General features: G+C 41.2%; 1 long non-coding RNA gene across 3 annotated transcripts in view; it reads left to right on the top strand.

Moving 5' to 3' along the window:
- The window catches only part of LOC138755142 (uncharacterized), a 467,989-nt gene extending 465,451 nt beyond the window's left edge, over window positions 1-2,538 (top strand). For all 3 annotated transcript variants that reach the window (XR_011352046.1, XR_011352047.1, XR_011352049.1), the window contains one exon: window positions 794-2,538. This is a non-coding gene — a long non-coding RNA (uncharacterized lncRNA). The remainder of the gene's footprint in view (window positions 1-793) is intronic.
- The last annotated feature ends 11,639 nt before the right edge of the window (window positions 2,539-14,177 follow it).

Raw genomic sequence — 14,177 nt, 5'->3', positions numbered from 1 at the left:
CTTTCAAGGCTGAAAGCAATAAGGGTTCTCTCAGGTTAACTTGGTGACCAATAGAGTTAACTGGACCAGTTCTGTGTGTTGTGTTCTTTGAATCGGGAAGTTGCAGTTTCAATACATTTGGCTAAGCAGCCAGGAGTCCAAGATTGAGGAATGCTTACTGTAATGGTCAGGCAGTGTCCACCACCTGGTGACGCTGCTGCGCTACTGTTCAGAGGACACACTGCTGGCCAATCAAGGTCAAAGACTCGCCCCAAGCCATCAAGGTGACCCTTGCGATTGGCCCACATAAATCACCAGGTGCTGCACTCCAGGCAGCCTGCCCAGACTCTGCCCTGACCTTCACCCAATTGGCCCAAGTGAATCACCTCAGCTGACCCCTGCTGAGCTCCTGCACTTGGCTTTGAGCCATTGGCCACAGCAGCCAACAGAGCCCAGCCTCCTCTGAGTGATTTTCCCCCCAGTACAGTCTGCAGAACTATAAATGACCATGTGTCCCTTTATTCTGCCTCTTTGAACTCCTTATGTCAGTAAGTAACACCTTTCACACTGGGTTGGGGTGAGTCTTGAGGGAGGTCAGGTGGCAAGAGCAGAGTCCGTACCGGTCAAGGGGTGGATCCTGTCTGTTGAATGTATATTTTCATGCAATTTCCCCCAGTCTCTGTCAGTTCCTCCCTCATTGTGCAAAGTGTATATTTATCCCTTGCGTATTGTGTGTTTAGAGGTTTGCCTAGGATATTGACCCTGTTGTCTTGTTTGCATCCCCAAAATAAACGTGTGCTTTGTACCTCAACAGCACTTAGTGGATGGTGTCAGTAAACAGCTGAACTAGCATCTGAAGACTAAAGAACGGGCCCACGGGACATTTTCCTGGTTCTTCTCTTATGGTGTTGGATCAATTGATCCCTCCCTCCCGATAGCTAGCACACTCCAGATGAACTAAGTGTTGCATCCCGAGCACACAGAGTATAAGGCCTTGAAGATTTGCCTGGTGAGGGGATAAAAAGTACTGTCCAACATAACATGTTATCTTAGTTCTGACGCCCTGCGTTAGACTGCTTGTTCAGAGGGGAAATTCCCCCCCCCCCCACACAAAGGTCAGGACCCTGAAGTGGGCGTAGAGGAACAAAAGGACAACATGGGACAATCAGGAGTAAACACACCTATGGGTAAAATGTCAGAAATGAGTGATGTGGGGACCATGGAACAGCCAATATGTTATTTATATCTGAAGTATGGTAGACATTTAAATTAGACAGTGAGTTGCACAACTCCGAAAAAGGTAGGAATTGAACAGAAAAGGGATCGGTCCCATCCATTCTCCAATTACACGAAGCAGGAGAAAGAATTTATAATAGTAATTCAGCTGTGGCAAAACAGCTAATGTGGGGGGAAAAAAGAAGAGCTGGAGAGATGATGGGAGCCACAGAGTGTCGGAGTGATCAGTAATATAGTTTGGTTATCGACTATAATGCCTTGCAGGATAATATAGATTGGTTATTGCTTGTAATGGCTGACATGTTGCACAGGACCACAAGGGAGTGAAAAAACAGTAATGGTGGAATAAAATGGAGCATATTTGAACTTAACTTTATTTGACGTCAGGATATGACACGGGGAGGAAACTTTGGGGATCTCAATTACATGTCTGGCACATCAAAGTTGATCATGATTGCCAGCTCCCGCCCTGCACAGGCAGGGAGGGAAATTAAGGCTGAAATTAAACTTTTCTCCACTTAAGATGTGAAATAAAAAATAAATTTAAATAAGAAACAGACCAGCACCAACTACAGAATGTGAAACTGATTGAGCATTTCAGATTAAAGATATGATAATTATGATTAGAATGGTAACCCGTTCCTTCAGGTGCCAAATGGTTAACAAACAGAAGGTGAACGAATAAAACCACAGGGACCCGATGTCAGGCAGGGCGACCCTATTCCTGTAGAATGATGAGAAGGAGGAAACAAAAGATTCCTTGAGGGCAAAGTCACCCCCCCATATGTACCCCAACAGCCACAGTGACCAGACCTGCATCTCACTAGTTACGATAAAGGTCATTTCTGATGTAAAATTAAGCTGTGGTTATAGAAGGTCCCTTCATCATTTATTCTGAAAGTGATTGACTGCTTGTATAGAATTGTCTTGCCTGATATGGGGATGAGGCATAAGTTCAGGAGGATGCTCCTACCATTTCATTAAACTCTGTAAACAGTAGGGGTGTGCCAGAATCAAATTTCTGTACCAAATGCAATTTCTTTTACTTGAACTAATTAATTTTATACACATACACACACAATAGTGTAGATTAACTAAGGATAAGTGGCATAGGAGGGGCACATCACTAATCTAAGAAAGTAGGACCTTCCAAAGGAAGGAATGTATTATCTGCCTACAAAATAATCCTGGTAAAGAAATTGAATGCCTCCCATTTGAGTGTATATGGATTGATTTTATAGAATTGATATGTAACTATAAGTATTGTTATTCTTCATTTGCCTGGGTCCATAAAGAATAAATTGACTAAGTTGTCAACAGAAACTGGGTTGAATTGGATAAAGAAATTGGGGATTACAGTGGTTCCACAACTCCTATTAACCCCAGGCAGCAAGAATAGTGGAATGTACAAATGAAAATAAACTGGCTCAATTGACTGAGGAAACAGTGCTAAAATTGGCTAAAAAGTGCTACCTCTAGCATTGTTTTAAATGCGGATGATACCACAGGCTAAGTCGGGACAATCTGCTGCAGAGATGGTCCATGGACAGCCAAGACTGACATCTTGGGGAGCAAAGCCCGCACAGCCAGTAAGGGTGGATTTATTCCCATTAGGTGATGACATAAGCTAATATTTGAGTAATTTAATTAAAAATTTTGAGAGATTTGTTCACAGGTACAACAAGCACTCCTAAAGGAGGCTGATCCAACAGATCAAAATGGTGAATATCCTGATGTTAAACCTGAGAATTATGTTCTGGTAAAGAATTGGGATCAGAAGGAATTGGGAACTCACTGGAAAGGGCTGTTCCAGGTCTTGGTAATAACACTGCAATAAAGCTTGAAGGACAACCTCACTAGATACACCAAACAGACTTGAGAAAAAGGGCCCAGCTAAGACATTAAGAATTTTATTATAACAGACTGGGGGGGAAAAAAGAGACCCACCTACAACATGAGAATTTTATTGTTATGCCTCTTTTCACCTTGACATTTGAACTGAATACCGGAGTCGTAAGTGAAAAGAGGAATTTTTGGTGACAGCATAATATCTTTTTAAATGTCTTACTTATATGTTGATAAGATGAATGTTTATAGCACCAATCAGAAGTTAGGGCTATTGGCTAATGAATCAGCTAAGTGGTTCCAAGCAGCTAAAGGAAGGTGCATAGAAAGCCAGCTACACTTGTATTGATCAGATAGATAGCATACCTGGAGGAGGTTGCAGGGTACACCCTTTCAGAAAGCAATCACTTCTGTATTAGCACAGTCCACATATTTCCTAAATAACAGTTAGCCCGTGTATTTTGATGATCTGAGATGGGGATGTAGGATAGTAGAATTGAAAAATGATTTGCCTTGCTGGGAACACGAATGTGAGATTAAGGAAGGACACTCTTCATGCACTTGTTTAAGGAAGGAATGTTTGAATTAAATTGGAGGAACTCGAGTGGTTTGTCGGGATGCTGCTAGGAAGAACAATGGGGAAAAATAAAGTAAGGGTAGGAAAAAGACCACCCTTGATTTTGCTAATATATAAATATAAAGATCCTCGTCATCGGTACCAACAAATGTATCGAGACCCCACCTGCATGTTATCAGTTAAAGGCTATGTATTACAGGAAACTGCCTCCCTGCCATTAGGATGTTAGGACCTCTTGTCCCATGCTAGAGTCAGAAGACAGATTATTGCTGAGGAGTGTCAAAGGAATTTGTGCGGACTATAACAATCCTGTTACCGTAGGATCTGACATCGGATGGGGAGTCCTCAGCTTCCTGCCATATCAGATGGGGTGGTGGCTGCCAAGAATCAATTCATCTGTGGCTTAACATTGGGCAATGAGACAGTGGCAGGGTTGGAGGCTGTTAACTGAGAATTGGTATAATTGAGGCTTTTCGCACAACAAACCAGGTATGTGGTGGTTTATCAATTCACTACCCAGGGTGGGGTATGCTTGATTGTAGGGGATAAGGGCATTATAAAGGTTACAGATGAATCCTTCAATATCTAAGGCAATACAAGATAGACATAATCAGCTAGGCAGTTTTCGACAGGGACTGGGTGGACAGAATGGATGGATGGCTTGCTTGGCTAACCTGAATATTTGGAGGGTCATGGGGATCACATATCTTACATGCAATTGTGATATTAGCTAATTAAAAATTATAAACCAAAAGACAAATCTAAAAAAGGAATGTAGTATCAAAGTGGATTGAAACACAAAATAGAAGCCTGAATAAGGTTACGGACTGGTACGACCTTCATAAGGCTGGTTTAATTTGACCTTTTGGGTGTGGTTCTTTATCTTCTCTCTCTCTGTGAGACCATTTAAGTTGGAAAGGGGGGAATATATGGAAAATAAACCACATGAACCACAATTCATTGCTAGGTAACCATTTACACACACTGTGTAACAAAAGTAATAATCCATTATGTATTTACTACACAATGCCACAGTAATGAATAGAAGGCAGCAGGAGATGATGAAACACGTGATTCTAAACATGATTAGATTAATGGGTGGAGAATAACAAAAATAATTGTGGTGAGCCAAGGGATGATGTCCTGTTAAGATACGAGGTTATAAATGATTGGATGCAGAAATGTGATTAAGTCAGGACTATAATATACAAGGAGGAAAAACCCAATACCCAACCCCAACCAACCAATTTTCCCCTGCAACCGCTGCAATCGTGTCTGCCTGTCCCGCATCGGACTTGTCAGCCACAAACGAGCCTGCAGCTGACGTGGACTTTTTACCCCCTCCATAAATCTTCGTCTGCGAAGCCAAGCCAAAGAAAGAAGAAGATAATATACAAAAAGGGTAGTGTCTCATAGCAGCAGGCATTCATTTTGCTTCATTACTGGACACCTGCTGAGTTACTAAGAAAGCTCTCACACTATGTATCAATCAAACTGTATGCTCCTCTGCCCGCAATACTGATAACTCAAAGCTGAACACAAATATAGCCATTTTTTTTCCCCAATATTCCTTTCAACTCCAGGCAGGACATCATCCTACGAGATTCACTACTGATCAATTAATTAATATTTCTTCCCAACCCTTAGTCCTTTCAGGAACTTAAACACTAGAAATAGAAGAAGAAGGAGTAAGTCATTCGACTCCTGACAATATCTCTAACATCCAATAAGATCATGGTTGACCTTCTGCATCAGTCCCTCTTTATTTGACTAACATCATTTCCCCAAAATCCAAAACTCTATCAAGAGCCTTCTTGAAGTCTTTAATAAACTCAGTAGTTGCCTTCACAGTAATAGTGGGATTATTATTGCTGCCAAATTGAAACCCATTTCTTCTCATCTTAGTCCTGAATCATTGATCCTTATTTTGAGACTACAGCCCTTGGCTCTGGTCATTCCATCTGGAGCAAACATTTGTCCCTATGCCTGCCCTAGCAAACCTAAAATAATTTTCTATATTTCAGTGGGATCACTTCTCATACTAAATTTGGCATGGTTGGCAGAGTGGTTAGCGCAATGCTTATACCGCGCCAGAGATCGGGACCAGGATACACAATGCCTGGTGTCAAGGAGTTTGTGCGTTTTCCCCATGTCTTTATCGAATGCATTATGAAAGGCCTCACAATTAAAATCTGCAGATATTTTCATTCTAGTTACTTCAATGACATTTTCAAACAACTCAAACATAATTGTCAAGAACGCCTTAACCTTTACAAACATGCTGGTCTTTTTTTAAAAGTTTTTATTCATCTTATCCTTTTTTTATGGATTAAATAAAGCAAGTTAAATGATCTGGTCTATAATTTTTTGGATTGCCCCAATTGTGTTTCTTAATACAATAAATGAAGCTTTCTAATCTGAAAATTCATAGCCAAGGGAAAGCATGAAGAGCGCAGTTATGATATCTACAATCTACTCACCTGTTTAGAATTCTTAGATGGAAACCAGACAATATTGGGGGTTTCATTAATACCACGGATCATCATATTTATTGTTGAAATATCACCTTAACCCCCCCCCCCGGTGTTGAGAGTCACCTTGTCAAATTGCTTTTCATGGTTACTCTTTAATCCAGATGTAGAACTGTATGAGCTCAAACTCCTGAATGCAAAATTGCAGATTATGCAGGATCAATAATGCGAACAGAGCGGGTGCTGGATGGTGTGGATCTTTGATGATTGCTGCTGTTCTCCGACGGCAGCATTCCCGGTAGATGTTCTTGATTGTGAGGAGGGTTTTGCCTGTGATGTCCTGGACTGTGTCCACTACCTCTTGGAGGGTTTTACACTCAGGGGTATTGGTGTTCCCATACCAAATTGTGATGCAGTTCGTCAGCACACTTTCCACCACACCTCTGTAGAAATTTCCAGGGTTTCTGGGGTCAAACCAAACCTCCACAAACTTCTGAGCAAGTAGGGGCACTGACATGCTTTCTTCTCTATTAGCATGTTGGGGGTCCAGGAAAGATTCTCCGAGACAGTGACTCGCAATAACACCAACTTGCTCTCCCTCTCCACCTCTGATCCCCCAATAATCAGTGGTTGTACATTTCTGCCTTTCCTGAAGTCAGCAATCAGCTCCTTAGTTTAAATAGACAATAAAAGCCAGAGGTAAATAAGGAAGACTGCAAATGCTGGAAAAATGGAATAACACTCAAAATGCCAGATAAACTCAGCAGACAATCTCGTCAATGAAGACGAAAAATATCATGGACCTTTTGCAAGTTTAATTAATCTACTGACATTTTTGTGGTGTCAAAGCACAAGTAGAATTTCAAAAAATATAGGCTTATCCCTATCTACAGATAATGACACAAATCTCTTGTAAAATAGCATATAATTTAATGCTTGCACTTGTAATAATAATCATACTTTTGACATTCACAACTTGATTAACATTTTGTCTAATTTGTTTTAATTTTACAAATTATGAAAAAATAATTAATTTATTCTCTCAGTAAGGTGTATTATCTGAGAACTGCATATTTAACTTGAATCCAAATTGATTAAAGAAAGATAATGCCATAAGATACTTACTTCTACACATGGATTCCACAACATACTTGTGAGGTGTCAAGATGAACATATATTCTGTGAGTCATGACACATTATTGAACAAAAACTGTGCACAGCAAGCATTCAGCTTCCTGATATTTTGTTCTGAACAAATGAGGTGCCACACGATATAAGGTGTGCAAAAGTGATGCCAATCCCAGCTGGATGGGATAATTGATTAATTCCCTTTTCAATCAAACCTAGTGACCTTACTGCATTGATGCCAGCCATACAGCAGACACTTCCCACCACTATTTTATTGCTAATGCGGTCGTCAATAAACACACTGCTCATGAATAACCTCATATTTAGAAGGCACATTTAACCATTATCACTGTGAGTGAAAACCCCTACCATTGTATACATTTTTTTTCCAAAAGAGGTCACTGAATAGGACTTGAAGTAGGAAGCTTGCCTGAATGTTCCCCCTTAAAACAGTACCACAGTTCATCTCCAGAACCTATCTAATTAATTTAAATGTGTTTCAAAAGAGGGATCACTGGAAATTTTCCTGCTTTCCATCATTTTGTAGGAATGTGAGAGGGAGCCAAGTGGGGAACAACACAGCAGACTGTAATGAAGACAAAAATTAGTATGGCAGATAAAATACATTTATTGCAAGGACAAAACAGCCTTACAAAATTGGTTTTCTATCCTTTAGAATTATCATTTAAATTCTTAATCTAAACTGGTTATGGCTGTTAAAATTGTTATTGTGTTTGTTTTCAAATTGTCCCTGAGGAAATAATTCCCATTTGTTTAGTTTATTCATGTGTGTTTACAGGTTGCCATTCCTATAAATGATAGGAATTGAGATCGGTTGTACGCTTTAATTTATAATGATTAGGATAATGCAGGAGAGGTTAGAGTCATTCCAAGGTAATAAGGAATGTGGCAGAATAATGGCCATCATATACTTGCCCGTTTAGATTCTCTTTGCTTCCAGTCATAAGCAGAATATTAATGATTTCCAAAATGCAGCGCGTAATTTCTGAGCTGAAACTACAACGTAGCCTAAAATGATGATTTCTAACTTGGCAGAGACTAATACTCTGCGATATGTATTTTTTTAATCTCTCACTCTTGGCTTTTCACTATCAGTCACAGAGTTCTATAGCGTACTTACAGGCCATTCAGGCATCTACCCAAGCTAATCCCATTTGTCTGTGTTCACCCCCCTATCCCTCTCAACCTTTCCTATTCACATTCAAAGGTTTTTTTCAACAGTACAATTGTGCCCACTTTAATTATGCCAACGAACTGATCTAATTCTGATAACATATCATCCTACACTATCAATCTGAATGCAATCGTGCAGTTACAATTCCCCCATGTACATGAGCAAATCTGCATTGGCTATGCCACCATTGGTAGCTAAACCTCCAGACAAGGATCCCACCAGGTCCAAGGAAATTCACTATGAAGTCAAAACTCCACAGATTGAGGACAAAATCCAGACTTCCACGATTCCATCTGAAACTTTACACTCCCTCTCTGGCCTTTGTAACTGTTCCCAAACAGTCTGTGTATTATGAATACAAAAAGACTATCCATTCCCTTTGCATTGTGGATGCAATGGTAGGGCAGGAATAGAAAAATAATTCCTGCCTCTCTTTGAGAACTTGGGTGCAAAGAAAGGAGTAAGTGAAGGAATAATAAGCAAATCATCAAGGTGGGGGCGAGGGTCAATGCCGAGATTATTCCTCTTTATACATTTGGCGACTCTTATTTTCCACCTGCCTGTGCCGATTATTCAGTTCCTTGAGGAAGTTCCTAAGATAATTTTCCCAGAAATCCACCTCACATTTCTGCATCCTTCTCCCAAAGAGATAGAGAGCATCCATCCTCATAAGGGTATAGTGGTGGTTCCATAAATGACTAGGCTAATAATCAAGATATTCATGTTCAATGTTCCCCATGATGGATGTGGAATATGAATTTAGTTAATAATCTGGCATAGGGAGGAGGGAAAACATTAGCACTGGAGAAACAACACAGAAATCACCACTGTGGTTCCACAACCCCACCTAATGATCAATACACCAAAAACCCCACCTAATGATTAATACAGCATGACTTGGAGTGCAAATATTCTGGCTAGTTTATGAGTCTAGACTGACCTCATGTGATCAACTATGTTTAAACAACCTGGATAGCTTAGACATTGAGCTTGGACATGGCAAAGTCACTCCCAGCATAGATAACCTTGCAAACTCCTCCTCTCAAACATTAGAGAACTGCCACCTGAATTATGAAGACTGTCCCACAGATGAATCTGGGAATCAAAAACACACTCACAGGATTATGCCTCAATGCCAAAGGGCTACAGGCTTCCATCACGGTCCCTCAATATGTTCTGCCCTATCATCTCATTGGGATTAGAGACAGGGAAGGAGGACTCGGCATTGATTCCTGAGCACAAATAGAAGAATTGGAATCTTGGACTGATGACATACTGTAAAAACATAAAACAATAAGAAGTAGGAGCAGGACTAGACCATCTGGCTCCACCATTTAATGAGATCATGGCTGATCTGATGATGGGCTCATTTCCACCTCCCTGCCTTTTCTCCCATATCATTTAATTCCCCTACTATGTAAAAATCTATCCATCCTTGTATTAAATATATTTAAATAGCCTCCACTGCTTCAACATCCCCTGGGAAAAGCAGTTCCTCCTCATCTCCAACCTAAATCTACTACCCTGAATCTTAAGGCTATGTCCCCTAGTTCTATTCTCCCCCACTATTGCGAACATCTTACCAATCTCTATTTTATCTATGCCTTTCAAAATGTTATATGTTTCTATAGGATCTCCTCTTATTCTTCTAAATTCCAATGAGTACAGTCCCAGAAGACTCAATCTCTCCTCATCGGCTAACCCCCTCATTTCTGGAATCAACTTCATGAACCTTCTCTGCACCATCTCCAAAGCCAGCATCGTTCCTCAAGTAAGGAGACCAGAACTGGACTCAGTGCTCCAGGTGCAGCCTCACCAGTAGCTGGTGCAGTTGAAGCATAGCCTCCCTGCTGCTAAATTCAAAAATGGTGGCGCTGCAGGAACTGCTGTATCGGCAGCACTGCCACTGGTGCGGACTCACAGAGAGCAGGGAGCAGAGTCACAGCAATCCTGCAAGGTCCAACCATCCATTCTGGCTGTTGTCAGCTCGGCACAGGCTTTAAATGGCCTGTAAATTGAGCTATTTTATTTAAAATTTTGTGACCACCACCCAAGATGGCGGTGTCAATGATCGGCAGCGGCCTCAAAGGGTGGCATACTCCGTGGAAGCAGAGGACCATGAAATGGGGAGAACACACCACCTCCTGTTTGAAAAGGAGAAGCAGAGTGATGGGCTCTGTGGCTAAATAACGCACAAGCTGGGGGCAGTTAGCAACTTGAGGTGAGGAACCCGTGCGGGCTGTGGGCTACTGGTGACTGCATTTGAGGGATTCACATCGGTCTGCAGATTGCTTGAGGCTGGCTCAAGATTGAATGAAGAAGTACCACATATAAGAACTGGGATGCGAGAGGGTGTCGCGGGCGCCGAAGGTTCCTGATCATGTGAAGGTTCTGATCTGAAACTTGGGCTGCCAATAGCTTGGACTGTAACTGCAGGGACTGCATAAGTGTTGGAGGCAAATCCATGGGCATACAATGACTCTGAGGGGATTCTCTTTTGCTTCTCTTTCTCTGACTGTAAGAGGCACTTCAGGCAATTTCTGCCAATGGCGAATCTGTCTGCCTTAATATAGCACTATCTTTATTACATGGCAATAAATTTAAGCTTGAATCTTGAATTCAATCCCTCTTGCAATGAAGGCCTAATATTTCATTTGTCTTCTTGACAGCCTGCTGCACCTGCAAACTGACCTTTTGCGATTCATGCACAAGCACTCCCAAGTCCTTCGTCATAGTAGCATTCTGCAATTGCTTGTCATTTAAATAATAATATGATCTTCCATTTTCCTTCCAAAGTGGATCACTTCACATTTACCAACATTGTTACCAACATTCCATCTGCCAGACCCTTGCTCACTCACTTAACCTATCTATATCTCTCTTCAGACTCTCCGCATTCTCTGCACAATTTGCTTTTTCAATCATTTTAGTGTCATCTACCACTGTTCCTCAAGCAAAGAAATGATGAGCAACACTTGGAAAGAAAACTGAAAGAAGCCAAAAAGCAGAATGTACACTCAAGATTCCAATATCCACCACCGAGAGTGGATTGGTAGCATCAGCACTGACTGCATTGGCTGTGTTTTGAAATACTAAGTTAGTAGATTGTCCTATAGCAGGTCATGAGTGAACCAACATAGAGTTAAACTTACATGACCTTGTCCATATCCCTATGCCTGCTCTATTTGCTCCAGTTCACCCGACCTGACAACATTGGTTGAAGTGACTATTACACAGTCCTCATGAAAGAGCTATTCTGAGGTCACATTGAGGATATGCTCCATTGTACAATCCTGCAGTAGAGGCCCAGAACAGATGAGACAGTTCATAAATGAGCTGAGGATCATTAGCTACAGGAGAAATACATACATTCCATCATCTCATGGCCCAACATATCCCTCACCCTGTCATTACTGTCAAGCCAGGGGATACTGGATTAAGAAAGATTGCATGTTAGATACTGGCCAGACATAACTTAAGGGCAGGATTCTGACTTTGATGCATTATGTCACAATCCCACAGGTGATAGCTTTACCCCTTTCATTCCTCATCCAGGCACATACACCAAACGTCCCAACATGCAGGATTACTATTGCAACTACACGGTCTCATGTTACCCATCAGTGTGTGACCAATCCAATGCTTGGTGGGTTTTGTTCCACAATGATAGGAAGGACCAACGTCGAAGTATCAAATGTGACAAGGTGTCAGTTATCACAGCTGCACGGTTAGCGTAGGGCAACACTGTTGCAGCGGCAGCGATTAGGCCTCGAATCTAGCACTGTCTGGAAGGAGTTTGTACGTTCTCCCCGTGTCTGTGTGGATTTCCTACAGGCACTCCAGTTTCCTCCCACCCTTCAAAATGTACAAGGTTTTAGGTTAATTGGGTGCAATTGGGCGGCATGGGCTCATGGGCCGAAAGCACCTGTGGCTGCGCAATATGTCTAAATTAAAAATAATGTAGGTCAAACTGGAAAAATAATATGCAGTAGATTGAGCTTGAGTAATCTCACAATCAATAGATCAGAACAAAGATCTGCATTCTTATTACAGCCAATGGACCATTAACGCCACCTAGGAGAGTAGTTCCAAGAACATCCCTTTCTCATCAGTGCTCGGACCCAGCATATGAAGCAAAAGATAAGAATGATGCATTTGCAACCACTTTCATTCAGAAGTGTCAAATGGCTAATTATGTTTGGCTTCCTGCCAAACTCTCCACCATCACAGAACACCGGCTTCATCCAAATTGATTCACTCTATGTGCTACTGGGAAATGACGAGGACGCATGCTATGATATATTTAAGTTATGTGTCATAGTGTAAAAACATCATCAGGCCAAGCAAAGCATATTTCTCCCCCACAAAAGTTAGAGAGTGTATAATTGATTGAAAGAGATCAGTTGTATAAATAAAGGAAAGATTTATTTGACCTATTGTCTCAAATTCATCAGGCACTAGAATAGCTGTGGCTGAAAAGGGGACAACTGGTTGGTTTATAGGATGAAGCTGCTAAAACTAATAGAGAAAAAAAATCAATTACTCCTGGGGAAAAATAAAGGAACTGTAATCATGTACATGAGATGCAGGGAAGGTGACAGACCTGCTGAGCACCAGTAACCTCAGAGGAATTGTGGTTAGAGATTTCAGACGTTGATTAAATGAAGGGGATGAGATTGATTTGGTCCAATTTTAAACAGAGCCACAGATCTCCAATGTACAACTGAATCCTGTGAGGAAAGTGGAGTCAGTTTGGAATGGTTAGAAAATGATCACAGAACCTCTGTATAGTGATGGAATTATTGTACTCTGTAACAGCACTGGCTCACCACAGCTTACAAACAAAGGATATGCTCACATGTTTCTTTCGCACACCATGAAGTCTATTTACTTTATTATTCACTAGTGTAAGGTAAAACATCATGAGATGGGAATGTGTAAGGAGTTACCCTGTACAGGGCTGTAACAAGATGTGAATGCATCCTTGTACTTACAAGATAAGAGAGACATTGATGGATTGAGAGGCAGGAAGCTAGCAGGGAAAGGATAGCAACAGTTTTAGTCATTGGACAAGTAATGATATGATGATGTTCTAAGCACGTATCCAAGGGTATAAAAAATCACCATTTTGCTGATAACGGCAGAATGCATTCTCCGACTAACATGGTTAGTTGCAAGTGTTACAATCCGGTAATAAAGAACAAAGAACCCTGATTTCGACTCAGTCTGGTGTTTGTCTCACTCATTCATGAACAAAGCAGACCTAACACTAGGCACAACATTGCATTCTTCAACTCCCCAAACACCACACAGCCAAGCCTCTCATTGCCACACAGGTGATTCTGACACACTCATTCTCCTCCTCCTCACCCGCTTAACTCACCCAAGAATGTGAATTATTACTCCCACGCATTGCATCACTGATGTCATCAACGGCGACCGAAAAAGGTAAGTGCACGACTGCAACAACTCCAGCAATAAAATGTACATAAAAAAATGTATTTCGGGTCACACCTATAATGTGATTAGGCTTCTCTCCCTCCAGAAGATTGATCAAATAAATCAGATTTTGTTTGACGTGAGAATAGATTTGCATAAGAAATTCTTCTGCTCCGCAGCAAGACCACCCGAACTATATTAATGGAGATATGTGCTCCAGTTGCACCTCGAGTCAATCAGCCCCAAAATAGTTATAGCATTGGTATGAAGTTGATAACGTTGAAAAGATTGTGCTGTTCACAAAAAA

The sequence above is a fragment of the Narcine bancroftii genome, chromosome 2, assembly GCF_036971445.1.
Source record: "Narcine bancroftii isolate sNarBan1 chromosome 2, sNarBan1.hap1, whole genome shotgun sequence".
In the NCBI taxonomy this organism is placed as follows: Eukaryota; Metazoa; Chordata; class Chondrichthyes; order Torpediniformes; family Narcinidae; genus Narcine; species Narcine bancroftii.
Note: the sequence above shows the minus strand (reverse complement) of the source record. Positions and strands in the feature narration are given on the sequence as shown.